The sequence below is a fragment of the Myotis myotis genome, unplaced genomic scaffold (assembly GCF_014108235.1).
Source record: "Myotis myotis isolate mMyoMyo1 unplaced genomic scaffold, mMyoMyo1.p scaffold_m19_p_7, whole genome shotgun sequence".
Lineage (NCBI taxonomy): Eukaryota > Metazoa > Chordata > Mammalia > Chiroptera > Vespertilionidae > Myotis > Myotis myotis.
In genome coordinates, this window is record NW_023416379.1 from 44,694,208 (window position 1) to 44,711,430 (window position 17,223).

The following is a 17,223-nucleotide window of genomic DNA, read 5'->3' on the forward strand; positions in this document are numbered from 1 at the left end:
CAATATATAAATTGGTCAGTGAAGTATTTTAATTTGTATTTATTAAGAGTTATAAAAAATTTAATCAAAGTGCAAATTTTTTACAGGTGACTATTAAATTTATTTTTGTGCCTTTTTATAGCTTTTACTAGAGGCCTGGTGCACGAAAATTCATGCACTGGAAGGGGGATCCCTCAGCCCGGCCTGCCCCCTCTCACAGTCCAGCAGCCCTCAGGGGTGGGAGGAAACCCGGTGATTAGGGGAAGGTGATGCCCCCATCACACCTCTGCTGCTGCCACTGCCGGCAGCACAATCCTCGGCCGGCCCTGGTTACCTGAGCTTAGGGCCAGCCCTGGGCGACTGGGCAGCCACCATCTGAGGTTTGCCTGCGCCTTGGGCCAGCCCTGGGCAGCTGGGGAGCTGAGGGGACTGGGGGACTCCAGAAGCAGGCACGCAGCAAGGCCTACTGACCCAGCAGGGCTGAGGGGACTGGGCACTACCATCTTGTGGCTGTGGGCACTGCCATCTTTGAGGGCGGAGCAGTCAATTAGCATATTCCCTCCTTGTTGACTGTGGGCGCCGCCATCTTTGCGACAGTGTGAGGGTCAATTAGCATATTCCCCCTTTATTAGATAGGATATGCATGAGCATATACATGCAGACTTTCAGAGGTGGTTTGACAGAGATTCTTGTATGTTTGCCCATGACATGGCTACATGTTTACTTTTAAGAGAAGTTAAAGATCAGTTTCACATATCTACTTAATATTTGGGTATTTGTCATTACATAAATCATAACTGTACCCCTCCTCTATGCTTAGTCAATTTTAGGTGCCCATTGAAATTTTGATTAATATAAATCAATGAATAAAAATTGCTCGTATATTAATTCACTTCTGGCTTGTAGCTTCTATTCCTAAGAAACTAAAAGATTTCATAGTTCCTTAATATAGTTTCTCCTGAACAAATAATAAAGATTTCCTTTGGGAAACAAAAGTACAACATTAAACATTCACATTATTATTAAGATGTACCTTAGTTTCAGAAAAGCTAGCATGTGGGAAAATGCACATCACAGAATTGAGAGAGAAAAACACAATACAGACAACACTCTCCACCAAATTGAGTTGTAAAAGCATAGTACAGAGAGCAGGGATTAAGTACTGCATAAAGAGTACAGAGAAGGGAGGGAGAGGGAAACTACAGGCCATAAAGCTAGTCGACCTGTGTTTGCATCCCCAAAATTGCTACTTGCTAGCTAGCTGCAAGACTTTGAGCAAGTTCTTTAAATGTTCTAACTCTCAGTTCTAATCTATAAATTGAGGATGATGATATCATCCACTTCATAGTTTTTGTGTGAGATGTAAACACGGCACTTAGAGCACTGCTTAGCTAGTATAATACTTAGTACTTTTAGTATCTTCCCCCAGGATCTTCACTATTATCACTTAAAAATACTTAACAGATTGAAAAACATAGGCACAATATTTTGCCGTCCCTCCTATTAAGAAGTAGAGTTCATCCCCCCATCCCTTTCATCTAAGCTGATCTTGTGTCTTCCTTTGACCCATACCTTGTGGCAGAAGTGACATTGTGTACATTCCAAAGTCTAGGCCTAAGAGTCTTGCAAGCTTCCACCTTTGCCCTCTTGGAATCGTGCACTGAGACATTATGTAAGAAAGCCAGTCTAACCTACAGGAGAATGAGAGGCCACATGGAGAACTGAGGCACCCCAGCTGGCAGCCAACACCAACGGCCAGTCATGTGAATGAGACCATTTTGGACCTTTCGGCCCAGCTGACTATCCAGCATTTAGTCATGTGAGGCACCCAGGTGAAAGCAACATTGGAGCCATCCAACCGATCCACGGAATTATGGAAAATAATAAATTGCTATTTTAAACTGTAGCTTTGAGACAATTCATTCTGCATAAAATAGCAACCAGGAAAGTAAAAATTAATAAAATGGTCCTTAGTGATTAGAAGAAGTTGAAAGCACCTAAAATATCAGTTATTATAAATCTGCACTCCTTTCTTCCTTCATTCTATAAATATTTATTGAGCACCTACCATATTCCAGATATGGATTGATGAAAACACTTTCCTGCCCTTCTGGAGTTTACAGTCCAGTTAGCATAAAAATGTTAACACATAAGTGAGTATATAATTATAAGTTGTGATAGGTGCTTAGAGAAGAGACTAACAGACACAATCCTTAGCTGTATTGGACAGTTTTTTCTGCAGGGCTTAGCCACAAAGCAGCTGAGAAATAAATTCTCTCCCATTGATTTCATTCTAAAAGAAATGGCAATTTCAAACTCAAAATATTTAAAGTATGAGAAAACTGTTGTTCAATTGCTTTTCTATTTAAAAGAGTAGCTATAAATAAACTATCTACAGATATGGAGAAAGCAGATGGATTTGAAAATTCAAGCTCACACTGAATGTAATTAACTTAGAAAGAGAGAGAGGCCAATGGCGCCTGAGATCATAGGTGCCCAGGAGACAGGCAAAGGGCTAACTTATTTTTAACACCACAGTAGCTCAGTCATAGGGAAATTTCAAACTCGATTAAAATCTCTCAAGGGGTGAAAGAGCAAATGAAAAGAGAAAAAATGTGGCTATTGGAGAGTAATTAACCTTTTGACCCAGTTGCCAGCCAGAGTAGATGTTCACTGCTTAACAGAGCTTGGGTGTCCTAGTCATTGCAAATGAGGAGGTCTTGTGAAAGCCCTCTGAATGTTGTTTAATATTTAATTCTGAGAGAATCAAGCACCTGAAGCGACAAATGGGCTTCGGCAAAGCACTTCTTCAGCAGGAATGGAGGGTTGCCTTCTGCACAGAGCTAGCCTTATTTGCACACCCAACGGGAAAGCTCTGGACAACTGGATCAGACAGATAACCAAAGGATCCTTGGCCTTGAAGGGCTTGATAATAATTATGCCTCAGGCCACTGCAACTGAGATTTAAATATAGCCTGGTGTGCAAAGCCCTTCACAATTGAAACCCAGTGGCCATTCCCCTCTGTTTACCCTACAATTGTGTCAGTCCTACACATGAGGTATACTAGTACATTCACAAATCCATGCTTTTTTAGTGCCATTTCTGCCACCTAGAATACCCTTTTCCCTTCCATCTAACAAATTGCTGCTGTATAGGCCCGATTTAAATGTTATTTATTCACACTCCCACCCCCAGCAAACCAAAATTAGTCATCCCCTTCTTGGTACATATACATATTACTTTGTGGCTCTGTCATAGCTTAACCAATAATAGCATATGTGTACTTGTCTTACCCACTAGGTTGTAAGTTCCACAAACCCAGAATGTATCTGACTCATCTTGGTACTGGTGGTACTTAAGTATCTATCACATAATAGGTATTCAGAAAACATCCAATTGATTAAATAAATGAATTAAATAATGAGAAAGAAAAGGAGACAAAGAATATTTGAGGGAATGTTGGAGTGTGTGTGTGCACATGTTATGTATATATACATATTTATATTTATAAATAGTCATAGTAATACATGGGTGTGGAAAGATATTTATCTAGGTATTAACAAGTAGGAAGATTTCTTATATAAGCTATGAAAAGACTTTGTGTTTGAGATGCCTTACAGATCTCTTTAAACTTCTTTTCATTTGCTTATTCTGAATGTAATAATAAAGCACTGGCATATCACTAGTGTATTAAATAATTACAGATATTTTGCCCTTAGTTAGGTGTTAGCTAGGGTTTCTAAAAGGCAACTGATTTGCACTCCTCAAGATTTAATGTGGAAAATTATAATTAATGGAGATTAAAATATTTAATGTGGTTTCAAATGCCTTACTGCGAATCTATGAGAACAATATTTAATAAATGATGCAAGTACTTAAAGCTTTCACCTCTATGAACCCATGTCTAAACTTCAAAAATGCTTACTGCATTTTAAGAACATTTGAAAGTGCAAAGAATAACCTTTTCAAAATTATATAATTATATTAGATATCGAGTGGAAAATACTGTCTTCTTTTTCAATGATTCAAAATACCATAGATGTTATCAAGAAATAACAAAAGGTTCTAAAGACAGCTGATTCTACTGGGTGTTTTCTCTACATGAATAAATTTTTTCTTGCTTCATTTGAATTATTATAATTTGATGGGTGTTTGAAAAATAATTTAAATATATTCTTGCAGTCAAGATGTGTTTTTAGACAGTAGCTTTTTTCTCTTAATGCATAAAAGATATAAAAAATGCTCAGTATAGAAAACTTAAAAACAAGTACTCTGCTTTAGAAAAAAAATAAAAATCATCTCAAATTCAGCAGCCTGAGCTAATTATTGCTAATATTGCATCATAACATGTCATTAGAAAACAATATAAGTAGAAAATTTGGAAATAAAAAACAAAAATGAAAATCACAATGTTTTCTCTATTAATTTTCTTCTAAGTAGATATGATATTTTAATACAATTTTGACCATGATATATATTTATAAATAGAATTGAGGTTATTTCCAGTTTTTTGAGGTTATGATTAATACTGCAATGGACTTTGTATGTAAGTAACTATTTGTCTGAGTTTTTAACTACTTTTAACTACTTTTTCTGTAGTTTTTAACTACAGATTCTTAGAAGAAAAATAAATAGATCAAAGAATACCCATTTTTGAAAACTCTTAATATGTGTTGCAAAAATACTTTCTAAAAAGTTGTCACCATGGAACTTCCTATCTGCAAAAGAGCATCTGTTCCCAAATCCTCAGTAATATTCAGTATTATTTTTCATCTCTACTAAAAAGAATGGCCAACGTTGTTTCTCAATGATTTTTGTGCAATTCTTTGATTATGAAGTAAAATTAGGCATTTTTCGGGTGTTAATTGGCTATTTGTATTTCCCTGATTATGAATTAAGCTCCTTGGTGACAGGGATGCTTGTTACAAGACGCTTCATGTCTGCCGCATTGCAATCACTCAATAATGGCTGTAGAAAGAACTGTATTTTCATACACTTTGGCCATTTATTACATTGGTTTGAGGAAGGAGAGAAAGAAGCTAGGAAAATTCTTTGGCAAGTGGAGACAGCTGATTTGCAAAGGAAGAATTCAGAACCAAGAACTCTAGTACAAGAGGAAGTGCATGTAAAGCGAAAGTACATTCAAAGAAAAGAATTGAGCTGGATGCTCAGAGAACTGCCTTAGCCTTTTAGAAAGAAAGTCACAGAAGCAGAAAAAGTTGGACTACATGGACACAGGAAACAAGTTGTGGAGGCAAAAGAAGGGCCTGAGACAGACAGCTGATTTAAACTAGCTTCATCCAGCATTCTGACTCACCTGCCTTCTTCTCCCATGAATGACCATTCCCTTAAGCGTTAAGCTCTCACGACAATGAGGTTCTTTCTGGTCAGCATTAAATAACCTTAGGAACAAAGCCTCGGGTCTGTTGACCACAAGGAAAGAGTTTATGTCAAACTAAAGATATCATCTAGGCCTCAGGTGTGTTTCAGCTCCAGGCTCAGAAAAACAGCAAAGCCAGATGAAGCGATGCCATGACTGGCATCAGGACCAGGTGCAAAAACAATGACCCCCTACCCTTGTGCCAACCAATCAGTAGAGACCATGACCCTGACCCTATACACTTACTTTGATGAATCATTGTATTAAAAGACACACCTGGAAAGCTGATAAATGTTCTATTGAGATCCTCCCCTGAGACCTCCTCTAAAATTCCTGCCTTTAGAAAAGAGATAAAAACCCGTAAGGCAAAGGACCCAGCACATGCATGAGCACACACACACTCTCTCTCCCTAGAGCACATTCGAGACTTCTTTCTTCAAGCGTGTATCTATGCTTTCTTTCTCCTAAGCTCTAAGGGTCCCCACAAGTCTTGCAACCAGGGGAGCAGTGGGCAGCTGCTTGTCCCAGGCTAATCACCTGAACCTGTCTCCAAGGGCCTTTCTTTTGGCTCTGTAACTTGTTTCCTGTGTCCACACAGCCCAGCTGGCTCATTTCTTCTTCCTCTGTGACTTTCTAGAAGACTAAGGCAGCTCTCTGAACATCTCACTCAATTCTTTTCTTCAAGTATACTTTTGCTTTGCATGCTAAATAAACTTCCTCTTGCAGTAGAGTTCTTGGTTATGAATTCTTTCTTTGCCAAACTCAAGAACCAAGAGTCAACATCATTGGTAATGGGTTTTCGTTGTTTTTCTTGTTGATTTCTAAAAGCCATTTATATACTAAATGTTTATTGTAATTATTTCCCTCGAAGTTCTCATTTTCCTTTAAATATTGTTTTTGGTGTTCTTTGATGAACAGCTTTTCATTTTTATGAACCATCCACTGGCCTTTTTACTTTGTGATTTCTTCTATTGCTTTTATGCTTTATAAACCCCTTTTCAATTCTGAGATGATTTTCAATGGAAACATAATACACAGTTATTGTTGGTTGGGAGAGTGTATTACTTCTGTTAATGTGTTTAATTTGTGCAAAGAGATTCAATATCTCATGAGAATAACTGGAGGACTAATTGGTATGTGCTGGCAATCCATAAGAAGTGAGAAAATGAGACTTTGGAGATAATACATTTTTCCTTACAAAAATTGTTAATCTGAAGTGACTCTGAACCTATAAAGTTCAACGAGCACTTTTCTGGGTGGTGTCTGAAAGGATCTGTGATCTCAAAATGATTAAGAATCATTAGAAAGTCTTTGAGGAATTTCATGTCTGACACTATGTGGACTTTTCAGGCTTTAAATTTTAACAATCAAATTTCAAATCCAGAGTTTGATATCCCACAAAAAGGAAGTATACGCTGAAGAACAGTGACTCAAGTTTTTAAGCTGAAGATTAAATTCACCACAAGCTTTTTCAAAGTTGCTGTCATGTTGAACTCAACCTACACCAGTAATAACAGAACATTTGGTGCCAGTCATATGGGTGCCAGCCCATGTGTATGTCATTCAATAGACCTTCAAGCCTGATATATCCATCTTTCCACATACTCTAAACTCATATAATGTCCCAATTGGATAAGACCTTACAAGCCTGTAAGCCTTATAATCCTGCATCACTATCCTTTCCAAAATGTCTCCAGCAGCAATCACCAAGTCTATAACTAAACATTTCCAGGGATGGGAACTCTTTGCTTCTTAAGACAATTCATTGCAAAATTTCTCCCTCCAGCCCTTATTTTATGAAGACCTAAGTTTTCCATTTATCTTACTAAAACAATGGAACCCCAGTAATCAGACATGCCTGCAGGAAATCTGCTGAAACAACTTCTCTGCCTTCTTAAATGGATGAGCTGAGATATAATCAAAACAGCATGTCAGTGCTCTGTACAGATTCTTGCTGAAAGGTTTATGGAATGCTGTGAGATTTTAAATACAGTATGCTCCTTAGAAATAAAAGTAAAATTTAAGATATACAAAAAAAACATAGTTAAGTATGAGCTATACTGGTGTTTAAACCACCTACCTCAGGGAAACAAGGATAGCAGTTGATTTCTGTGTAGATGATCATTAAGGTATAATTTCCAGTTATTTCCACATAACAGGACAGTCATGTTGACAAAGCTAAGCAAGTGGGCAAAGGTATTATCTATTCTGACTTTGGAAACTGTCCCAATGCCTACACAGGCAAATGTATGAATGCTCTCTGGGGTTTCCCAACACTGGATAACAACTGAGAAAAAGGACTGTCTGTTGTCTAGATTCTTATAGGACAATGGAAGGGGGTGCAGAACTGAGCACGCATTCTCTGCTAGTACAAATGTGCATATGGATGCAAAAAATATGAAATAACTTCAATTTCTTTACTTATTTTTTAAATAATCTCCTTATTGTTTGTCAAAAAATTGCATATAGACTAGCTAAGGGAATGGCCTGTTAATTTTTACATCCCTCACAGCAATAAAGAGAGGACAGTCAATCAGAAACTCTCTGGGGGAGTCAGTGCTCAATTAGGCTGAACTCAGAAGCAACATGTTATAGACTCTCACCCCACTTCTAGGACCCTAAAGAAAAGAACTCTGTTCTAATTAAAACTTTTCTACTTTAAATTATTTTTATAAAATATTTTGTCATATACATTTTTATTGCTTATCAGTTTATTTAGGATATGTATTTTTCAAGCCACAAGTCACAACCAAAGAGCCATGAAACCAGATTAATGGCCCTCAACCATCGGTCTTGCTTCTTTTTTTTCCTTAATAGAACACAGAAAAGTTGTGTATACGTGTGTGGTTTGTGTGCACATGCATGCACTAGTGTGTGATATAAAATGCATTTATAGGCAAAAATCAAATATATTTGAAAGACATTCTTTTATAGGTTAGATTGACTAGAAAAGAGATAGACTGGTAGAGATAGATTTCCATTTGTTTAACAAAAGATTATGTCCCTATTACCAAAATCCAGACATGATAACATTTTTCCTTAAAGTTCTTCTCTACCATATGCTATCAAAGAAAAATTTTTAAATGACTTCATTAATCTTCACAATTCTCCTATGTGAAAGAATTGGACTTATATTAAATGGTTCTGTCAAGTTTACCTCAATGGAATGGATTTTTACAGAAAGTAGCTGCCAATTTCTATTTGCCAAACCAAAAATTTTTCCAGGAACACAGGATAAGATTTCAAAGTTGTGACTAAGAATGAAATGTCATAGGTAATTTATTTCTGTAACAGTTTAGATCTGGTCAAAGCACAGACGCAGAAAACATAAAATGTACATAGCATGCCCTCATACCTTTCTTTTCTCAACAGCCACGTCTCAGTTATCTGGAAATGGACTCTCTGCAGTGTGAATAATTCATGTAAAACTCTCACAGATAACACCAGGGAATGTACATACAGTCTCCATTGCCATACTTCTCTTGCCTCTTTGGCTTGGACATAAGGTATGCCTAAACCATAGCTTGGAATCCAAGCTCCCGGATCATCATCCTAGACTTCATTGAAGGAGCCTCTGAAGTTAGCCAACCCCACTTCCTATTCTCAACCATGCCTGTCCATCCCTAGAAATTTCTGTCAAGACCTGTACCCTAATTCTTGCCTATCTTCTTTTTTATGTTACACTGTGTCTTGATGTATCACTGACTTGCATTTGATTGTGGAAACCCATGGTAATTTATAAATTTTATGGAATAAACTGTGAGACTCATCACATATAATAAGCTCAATCTTGTGTACAAATGCAGTTGGAATTTTTCCTCAGATTATGTAGACACTCTAACCATTTCTAAGAGACTTAGTTGAGGAAACAGTGTTATGATCATTTGACTATATGGTGGTATGCAAGAGAACAACTAAACACACCCAGAATTTTTCTATTATTTCCCTAATTGTAATGGACCTTTAAGGCTACAGTCAACTCCACTAACTGCACTAGAAAGAGCCTATTAATTGGAAGTCATGAGAAAGTGATAGCTCCTATTTTTTTATAATGGTAGTGCTATTCCCCTTTCATCAAAGTGATGCAGAAGAGATCCAGGTATTCCAAGATAGGCACTGCAATCAACCAGTAGAAGTGTAGAGGCAAGCAAAAGTAGGGGGACACAGACATTATGTCTTTTTTTTCCTGGCTCTACAATTCTACTGGGTGACTAAAGTGCTTATCTAGGAACTTGGAAGAGTTGATAAGAAGTCATAGGTAAGTGAAGGTTATAAAAAATATATAGGTGCTAATGACCTACATTTCAAGGCAGTCCCCGTGTTTTGGAGAAATCTTTGGAAAAAGGTTGAGCTGTAGTGGTTATCTAGCAAATTATTTACAAACCCATTTTCAGTTACTTGCTGGGTGCATTAAAAATACTTTTCAAGGAACAAATAAGGGTAGAATAAAATTATGTGCTAAAGTGCCATTTTTACTTAATTACTCAGTTCTGTGAAATATCTGGTTAATTTAGTGAAAAGCCAAAGTAGTTATTTGGCTTAATTTATCAAGCCAGTTTAAATGGTTGATTCCTTTGTTCTACATAGAGTCACCTCTCAGCCACTTCCAAAAAATAATAAATCAAGAAATAAATTTCATAACATTTGTTTCTGATGCCAATATATTAGGCTCAGTTCTACCACAGTGTGAGCACCCCAGTTTATCAGGACTGATATATGGGATAAAACAGAAAAAAGAAAAATCCAAGAAGGAGAGATTTCCATTGAAAGGTTACTAGAGGCAGAGGGGACCAGTAGACAGGACTGCCCAGTCAGTTATGTGGACTTCAAGGATATGTTGGTCTCCAAATATGTGTTGAAGTTCCTTGTCTCCTGAAGAGTTGTAACAGATAAATAACAAGAACTATTTCATAAACCAGTAAGTTATGTTTTTAATTATATGAAGAGAGAAATCCCAAGAAAAGATTAGACGTAGGGCATGTGAGAGGACTCCCACTAGAAGAAAAATATCTTAAGTCACTTCAAAGGGGCAAATTGAACACAATTAAGATCTTGAATATCTTTTCAACAAGACATAGCATAATAGTTCTGACTAAAGAAAGAGAAAAGAGAAGAAAAATGCCCATTCTGAATATGTAATACTCAGCATTCTACTCATGATGGTTTGAAAGTATTCTTTCCCCAGCAAGCAAAACTTCATCTTTACAAGCACATCTCACATCTACAAACGTCATCATGATTACATAGCCTAACTCTTAAATACTAGACTAAGAAACAATCATTTTTACAAATAAAGAAACTTTAACCAAACAAATTATTCCCTTTAGTTTTATAACTCTCAAATCAATATCAAATTGCTATCCTATTACCCAAGGAGATTCAATTGGTTGGTCTGAAAATTGACTAGAGTCTGTTTTGATCTTTTGATGATAGGAAAACCACTTAACAAAGTAAAACCTTTATTTTTACTAGCCTAATATCTTCTAAAGAACCTACAAAGGGACCAGATGGCAGAAGGAGGCAAAAGTGTTTGAAGATTGATTCTTCTGAATCAATTTAGAACGCTAACTTGGAAGTGTGGCAAAAGCAGACCGTGTAAGTGAACATTCAATGAAATATGATATTAAATTATCTCTGAGACACATGTGGACCCTGAAACTATTGAAATCAAGTCTAAATGTGTTTGGAGTTGACCATGAAATGATCAATTTGGTAAATATAATACCCAAAAATTATTTTGTCTTAATTTTAATAAAATGATAATACTGCATTTTCCAAAGGCATATTTTTGCTCACCTTGATTTAAAATAACTAGCAACTGACAGTATTGCTGCCTGAGAAGTCAGAGGTTGTGCTAAGAGTCTTGAGAACCAATTGTACTGCCTTTCTGTGAACTGTCAGATATATTTGGAAGCAATCAGTTAGAATCTGGTGTCAGAATTATGGTCCCAGTCTCTGTAAGCGCCAGTTCCACGCACCTTCATGGCAGTGGGCTGCTCACAAATCCCAAACCACCACCCTGCAAATACATTCTACCTGTCCCAAGAAAATGAGAGAGTCAAAGAATTGTGCCATCTTAGAACTTCCTTGAGTCTTAGAAATCTTTTCAAGACATTAAAAGATTTATCCAAAGTTTTATCCAATTTATCCAACTACTTATCCAATGTGTATTTATCCACATTGGCAGTTGGGCAGTCAGAACAAGAACCCAAAAGTCCTGAATCCATTTATTCTGCCTCAGGCATGTGGATGGGGATCTTGGGAATGGGTCACCATATGCAGGAAACTCACCCAGAGCATGTCCTGCTCAATCAAACACACACCCTATTCCTTCACCCTTCCCAGGGCTTTGGAATCCATTTGGCCCAGACAGCTAATTCTGAGTCGTGGTTGAAAATCAGCCTGTAAGACCTTGTATTTTACTTTTAAGTTCATTTTCAAGGAAAAAATAAACTTGGAGCCATCTGCCCACTTTAAGAAAATTTTCACAGAGCATTTATCCAGAGTGTTTATCAAAGCAATTAATGCTACAATAAATGAATAAATACCAAAGTTGATGGTTAAAACAAATATAGTTTACAACCTTGGATGAACACAATCTATATATATAAAAGCCTAAGTGACCAAAAAAACAACCAAACGACCGGTCGACCAGTCGCTATGATGCACACTGACCACCAGGGGGAAGACGCTCAATGCAGGAGCTTCCCTCTGGTGGTCAGTGTGCTCCCACAGTGGGAGCACCACTCAGCTGACCAAAGGGCACCAGGCACCAGGCTCACAGCTGGCAAGTGCAGCTGCAGCAGTGCGAGCCTCTCCTGCCTCTATGGCAGCACTACTGAGCGGCAGCAGGTGCAGTGGGGCCTAGTCCAGGCTTGGGCTCCTCCCCAGCTGCCTGCCACTTCAGGCACTACTACATCCCTCTGAAGATGTTGGACTGCCAGTTTTGGCCTGATCCCCACAAGCCAGGGGTTCCCGGATTGCAAGAGGGTACAGGCCAGGCTGAGGGACCCCACCAGTGCACGAATCCATGCACCAGGCCTCTAGTGTTATATAACAATGTCCTGATAAATGTAGTTGTTTATGACACATTCTAGTCTAAAAGTTACATATCAACAGTTTAAAAAATCTTTTGTTGTTACAGGAAAGTGATTTCCTCTGATTAGTAAAGAGCCTTGGAGAAAAAGATAACTTTATCCTGATGGGATACAAATAAGCATTGATTAAACTTTTTAGTGGCAGGTATGCAAAGACTCACTAACATTGTTCTTCTCTAACAATAAGTGATGGCTAGCAGCCTGCTTGCCCTCCAAAGCAACTATCTCCACAGACTCCTTTTGTTAAAAGGTTCTTCATTTACAGCCATTAATTAAGGATAGCAGTTTCTTCTCTAAATATTTCCTAGACAAAGTATACAAGTAAAGTATACAAGGCTAATAATTTTATGTTACCACAATGTTTCTTTGTCTATTTTCACATTTCCAGGTCATCATCAGCCCATGACATGGACACAGGAAGTAGGCTGTAGGGATGTACTGCCTAAGGCATCTCCCACTCACCTGATTCAAAAGGAACAATCTATTCTCCCACTGAAGTCAGGTTAATTCTCAAAAACGATGTTGCTGCCCTACTCACACCTCTTGTCTCACTTGTTCAAATCTTGTCTTTCCCCCAAGCTGGGACCTTCCCGTGATGGACTGTCTTTCCTGCTTTCATAGCTTTTGGATGCTACTTTGGGTTGTTATTTGTCACCACTCATACTCATATTCCCAGAAGCTCATTTTATACTTTGACACCTGACAGAGTCCCCCTGCTCATGGTAGGCAACTAATAAATTGATCTTGATTTTGGCAGTGAGTTGGCAAAAAATATGAGCTTTGCGGTCAGGCTATTTCAAACCCTAACTCTACTCTTCTGAGGCTTATCTCTCCCCAGAATGAAGGTAATAATACCTACACTGACCATGCTATGAGAAAAAAAGAGAAATACCTAAGTGACTAGAATAGCTGATATATATACTTCATACTCAATAAAACTAGTTCTTATCATGAATAAAAACATAAGTAATATTGTTATGAGTAACATTATCAATTAGTCATTAATAATAAACTAGCCCAGCCATTGTGCCTGGGTGATTGAGCATCGACCTATAAGCCAGAAGGTCAGGGTTCGATTCCCAGTCAGGGCACATGCCCAGATTGAGGGCTCAATTCCAGTGTGGGGCATGCAGGAGGCAGCCGATCAATGATTCTCTCTCATCATTGAGGTTTCTAGCTCTCTCTCTCTCCCTTCCTCTCTGAAATCAATAAAAATATATATTTTTAAAAATAATAATAAACCAAAGCTTGAATCTCTCTAATTCTCCTTATTCCCACTATCCAATATTTATATTATTATCAACATTAAGATTTTCAAGCTTAATCAGCCAATATCTGTATTTATGTACTACTAGAGGCCCAGTGCATGAAATTTGTGCATGGGTAGGGTCCCTAGGCCTGGCCAGCAATCAGGGCCTTCCTTCCCCCAGTTGCCGGCAACCAGCCGGGGCCTTCCTTCATTCCACACCAGCCCCTGATGGTCAATGCACATCATAGTGAGCGGTTGAACTCCCGGTCAGTCAAATTTCCAAGGGGACAATTTGCATATTAGCCTTTTATTATATAGGATATCTTGAAATCTAGAAAAGGAGGATTTTCTTCAGTATTTTTATTTACCATACAATATTTCTTTGATTCTTTCTTCCATTTATAATGAGCTTACTTTATTTTTCTGCAGCAAAGCGACATGCAACTATAACTGACAATTGTTCTATCTTTAATATGCCAAGCTATAATAGGGCATTTTTCATCTTCATCTTGGCACCTACATGACATTTCAGTATGGCACAGAGAAAACCATCGACTTTTTTATGATGTAATTTTATTTTGCCTTTGCAAGTTGGCAGAACAAGTGATCTATTGCCAGTGACCTTTATAAATGAAAAATTAAAATTACATAATTTCTGAAATCTTTAGATCTAGAAAAAAATGGCAAATAGACCTTATGACAACTATAGCATTCAAAAAGCAGTTGGCCTATCAGCGGGAGCCTCCATTTCTCTTCCCCAAGCATAAGTTTCCTGTAGGGACAAAATGCATTTTAAAGACAGTTCCATGCATCTGTCCCTGTGACTGTGGAAATGTTAGTATACCCACTGGCTCACATGCAGATCTAACCATAGCCCTAATCACTCTCCTGACTGCCTTTCAAACCATTCACAGCAACCACACACCTCTACTCAGGATGTCCTTAACATGCATCCAAAGTGACCCATCCTTCAGCCACCACTCTTCCCCAGTCTGCAAGACCTGGATTTGGTTACAGAAAACTAGGCTACACATTGTGTTTCGGAATGTCCCAAGATTTCCCAATCGTGAGTATCATCTGGGAAGCAGGTAAATAATAGATGATAGATAGATAGATAGATAGATAGATAGATAGATAGATAGATAGATGATAGACAAATTCCAAGGGCCTTTTCCTGAAGATTCTGGCAATCTTTCTTTTAACCAGACCCAGTAATATTTATTATCATATGCCCAATTTGATAGTTCAGAAATTCCAAAATCATCTTAGTTCAGAAATTCCAAATCCCACACCATGAGTCAAAGCCCACAAGATGTTTTATAAAAGTTTGAGTTTGAGTGTTTTAGCTGTAACATAAACTCACCAGTTCCCTCAGAGCCCACCTTTTGCTAGTATTATTCCTAGGACTTCACCCCTTTAAGTCATACATCTGCCATCAGAAAGCACCTAAGTTTGTAGCTTCTGCTTTAGTTACTGGCTATATATTCATGTTTCCCCTTTGGCATAAAATTTTAATTTCTTAAGAATAAACAGAAAAGATAAATTAGAATCTTCTCTTCTTACAATACACTCAGCATTCAAGGAGGTTTTGGTTTTTGTTGTTTTGTTTTGTTTTATTTGAGGGTTTTGTTTGTTTGTTATTTGTTTTTAAAGAGTGGTCCTCCTAAAGTATTCTCTGACAGACTGTATGAGCTTTTGGAAAACATGGAAGACAGCTGGATAGGCACAGGAGCCTGATTTCAACATGACTCGGGGCTAGAGCAAACTGAGTGTTAGCTCTACAGTATTATGTCCCCTGGCTGGGACTTTCAGACACTGTTCTCTGACAGCAAAGAAGATGGCATAGCAGGCATGCTGAAGCCCCTAGCATCCTGCTGAGGCAATGTCCCCTCTGCACTCATTTGGAGTATTTACTCTCGGGGGAAAAGTGCTATTCTCTACATTAGCGGAGAGACTGAGTAACCCCTTACTGCACAAAGCTTGGAGGACTGACCTCAGTGTCAGACAACCCTTTCTCCAGCCAAACAGCTGGAAGAACAGGCTGTGCTCCCCCCGCCCCCCGTCACTTTAACATGCTATTTTATCCGTTCAGAAAAGAATAACAAAAGAATGAGGACCAGGAGGAGGAAAAGGAGAAAAAGAAGAAGCAGAAAAAGAAAAGAAAAGGTGTTCCAAAAGGAACATGTGGGGTTGAGATATACATCTAGCCCTCGTTCAGAGGAAAGTGGTTTAAACTGCAGCATGAGAGGAAACATTGCAATTTACTCAGGGAAAAGTTGTCGGTAGCAAGTAAATGGCTTCTAATGACAGCCTAATTTCCTCTTTCCCAGAACTCCTCACAAGAAGTACAAAGAACCCTAGGTTCTGGATGTTTCAGACTTTCCTCTACCCAAAAGTAGCAAAAAAAAAAAAAAAAAAAAAAAAAGAGAAAACGCAGCCCCAGTACTTTCAACAAATATGTCTCAACTGCTGACTCTGTGGCAAAGACAGTTCTAAGCACTAACATCCAAACATAAATAAGTTGCCACCCTCAAAGTCAAAAAAGACCAGCAAAAATTAATCAATTAATTGCTTGATCAGTCGATGCTATAAGTTAGAGATAAATGCAAGGTGATTTGTTTCTACCTAAGAATGAGGGCAAAAACATCATCAGCAAAGACTGAAAAGAAGTGCGACCACTTGGTCTTGATAGCAGAGTACACACTCACCAGGTAAGTGAAATGGGGCAGACATGCACACAGAAGTTTTGGGAAAGTATCATGTGCTCGGGTTCACTAGGACATGGGCCAAGAAAGGGGGGGGGCGGATTGGGGAGAGAGGGACTCAAGTGCTGCACCAACAGCAAGATGTTGGATGATTCTATCTAGGCCATCACCCTCAGCAGGGTGGCCTTCCAATCATTATCTGATTGTTAAGAGGGATGTACCTTCAGGGAAAGACCTGGGTCAACAATAGATGTGTCCTTAAGAAGGCACAAAGAAGATCACCAGAAATGACATCCGGAGCAAGAAATCCCATCTGAAACCAAAAACGGTAACCTAAGTATTGAAAATAAAAGCAAACTTCAAGATAAATATAGTTTATTAAACTCGTATTTCTACAGTCGTTCTCTTCTGCACTCTCATTAATCAGTAAAAGGGAGTGGGGGTATAAATCCACAAGGGCAAAGAGAACTAAAGTGAAGACAATAGCCAGTGAGCAATATGGATGGAAATTAAAAATGGAAAACATATAAAGTGGTAACTGACTTAGAAGAGCAGAAGAGATTGAAACCTCAGTGCGTATAGAGATATATGACAAGGTTAAGCAAACCCACAGGATACGGGAAAGGCCAGGTAATGGGGGTGGTATGGTGAGGCATGAGACTGAGTAGGAGAGGTGAGGCAAGGCTTTATACTGAGTGATTACGCAACCCTAAAATCCTTTGGCACCTTTGCAACCAAAAGAATTTCCCTAACCCATACCTCCATATTCTTTCTGTCAAATGCTGAAAATCAGGTATATTCAAGCACAGAAT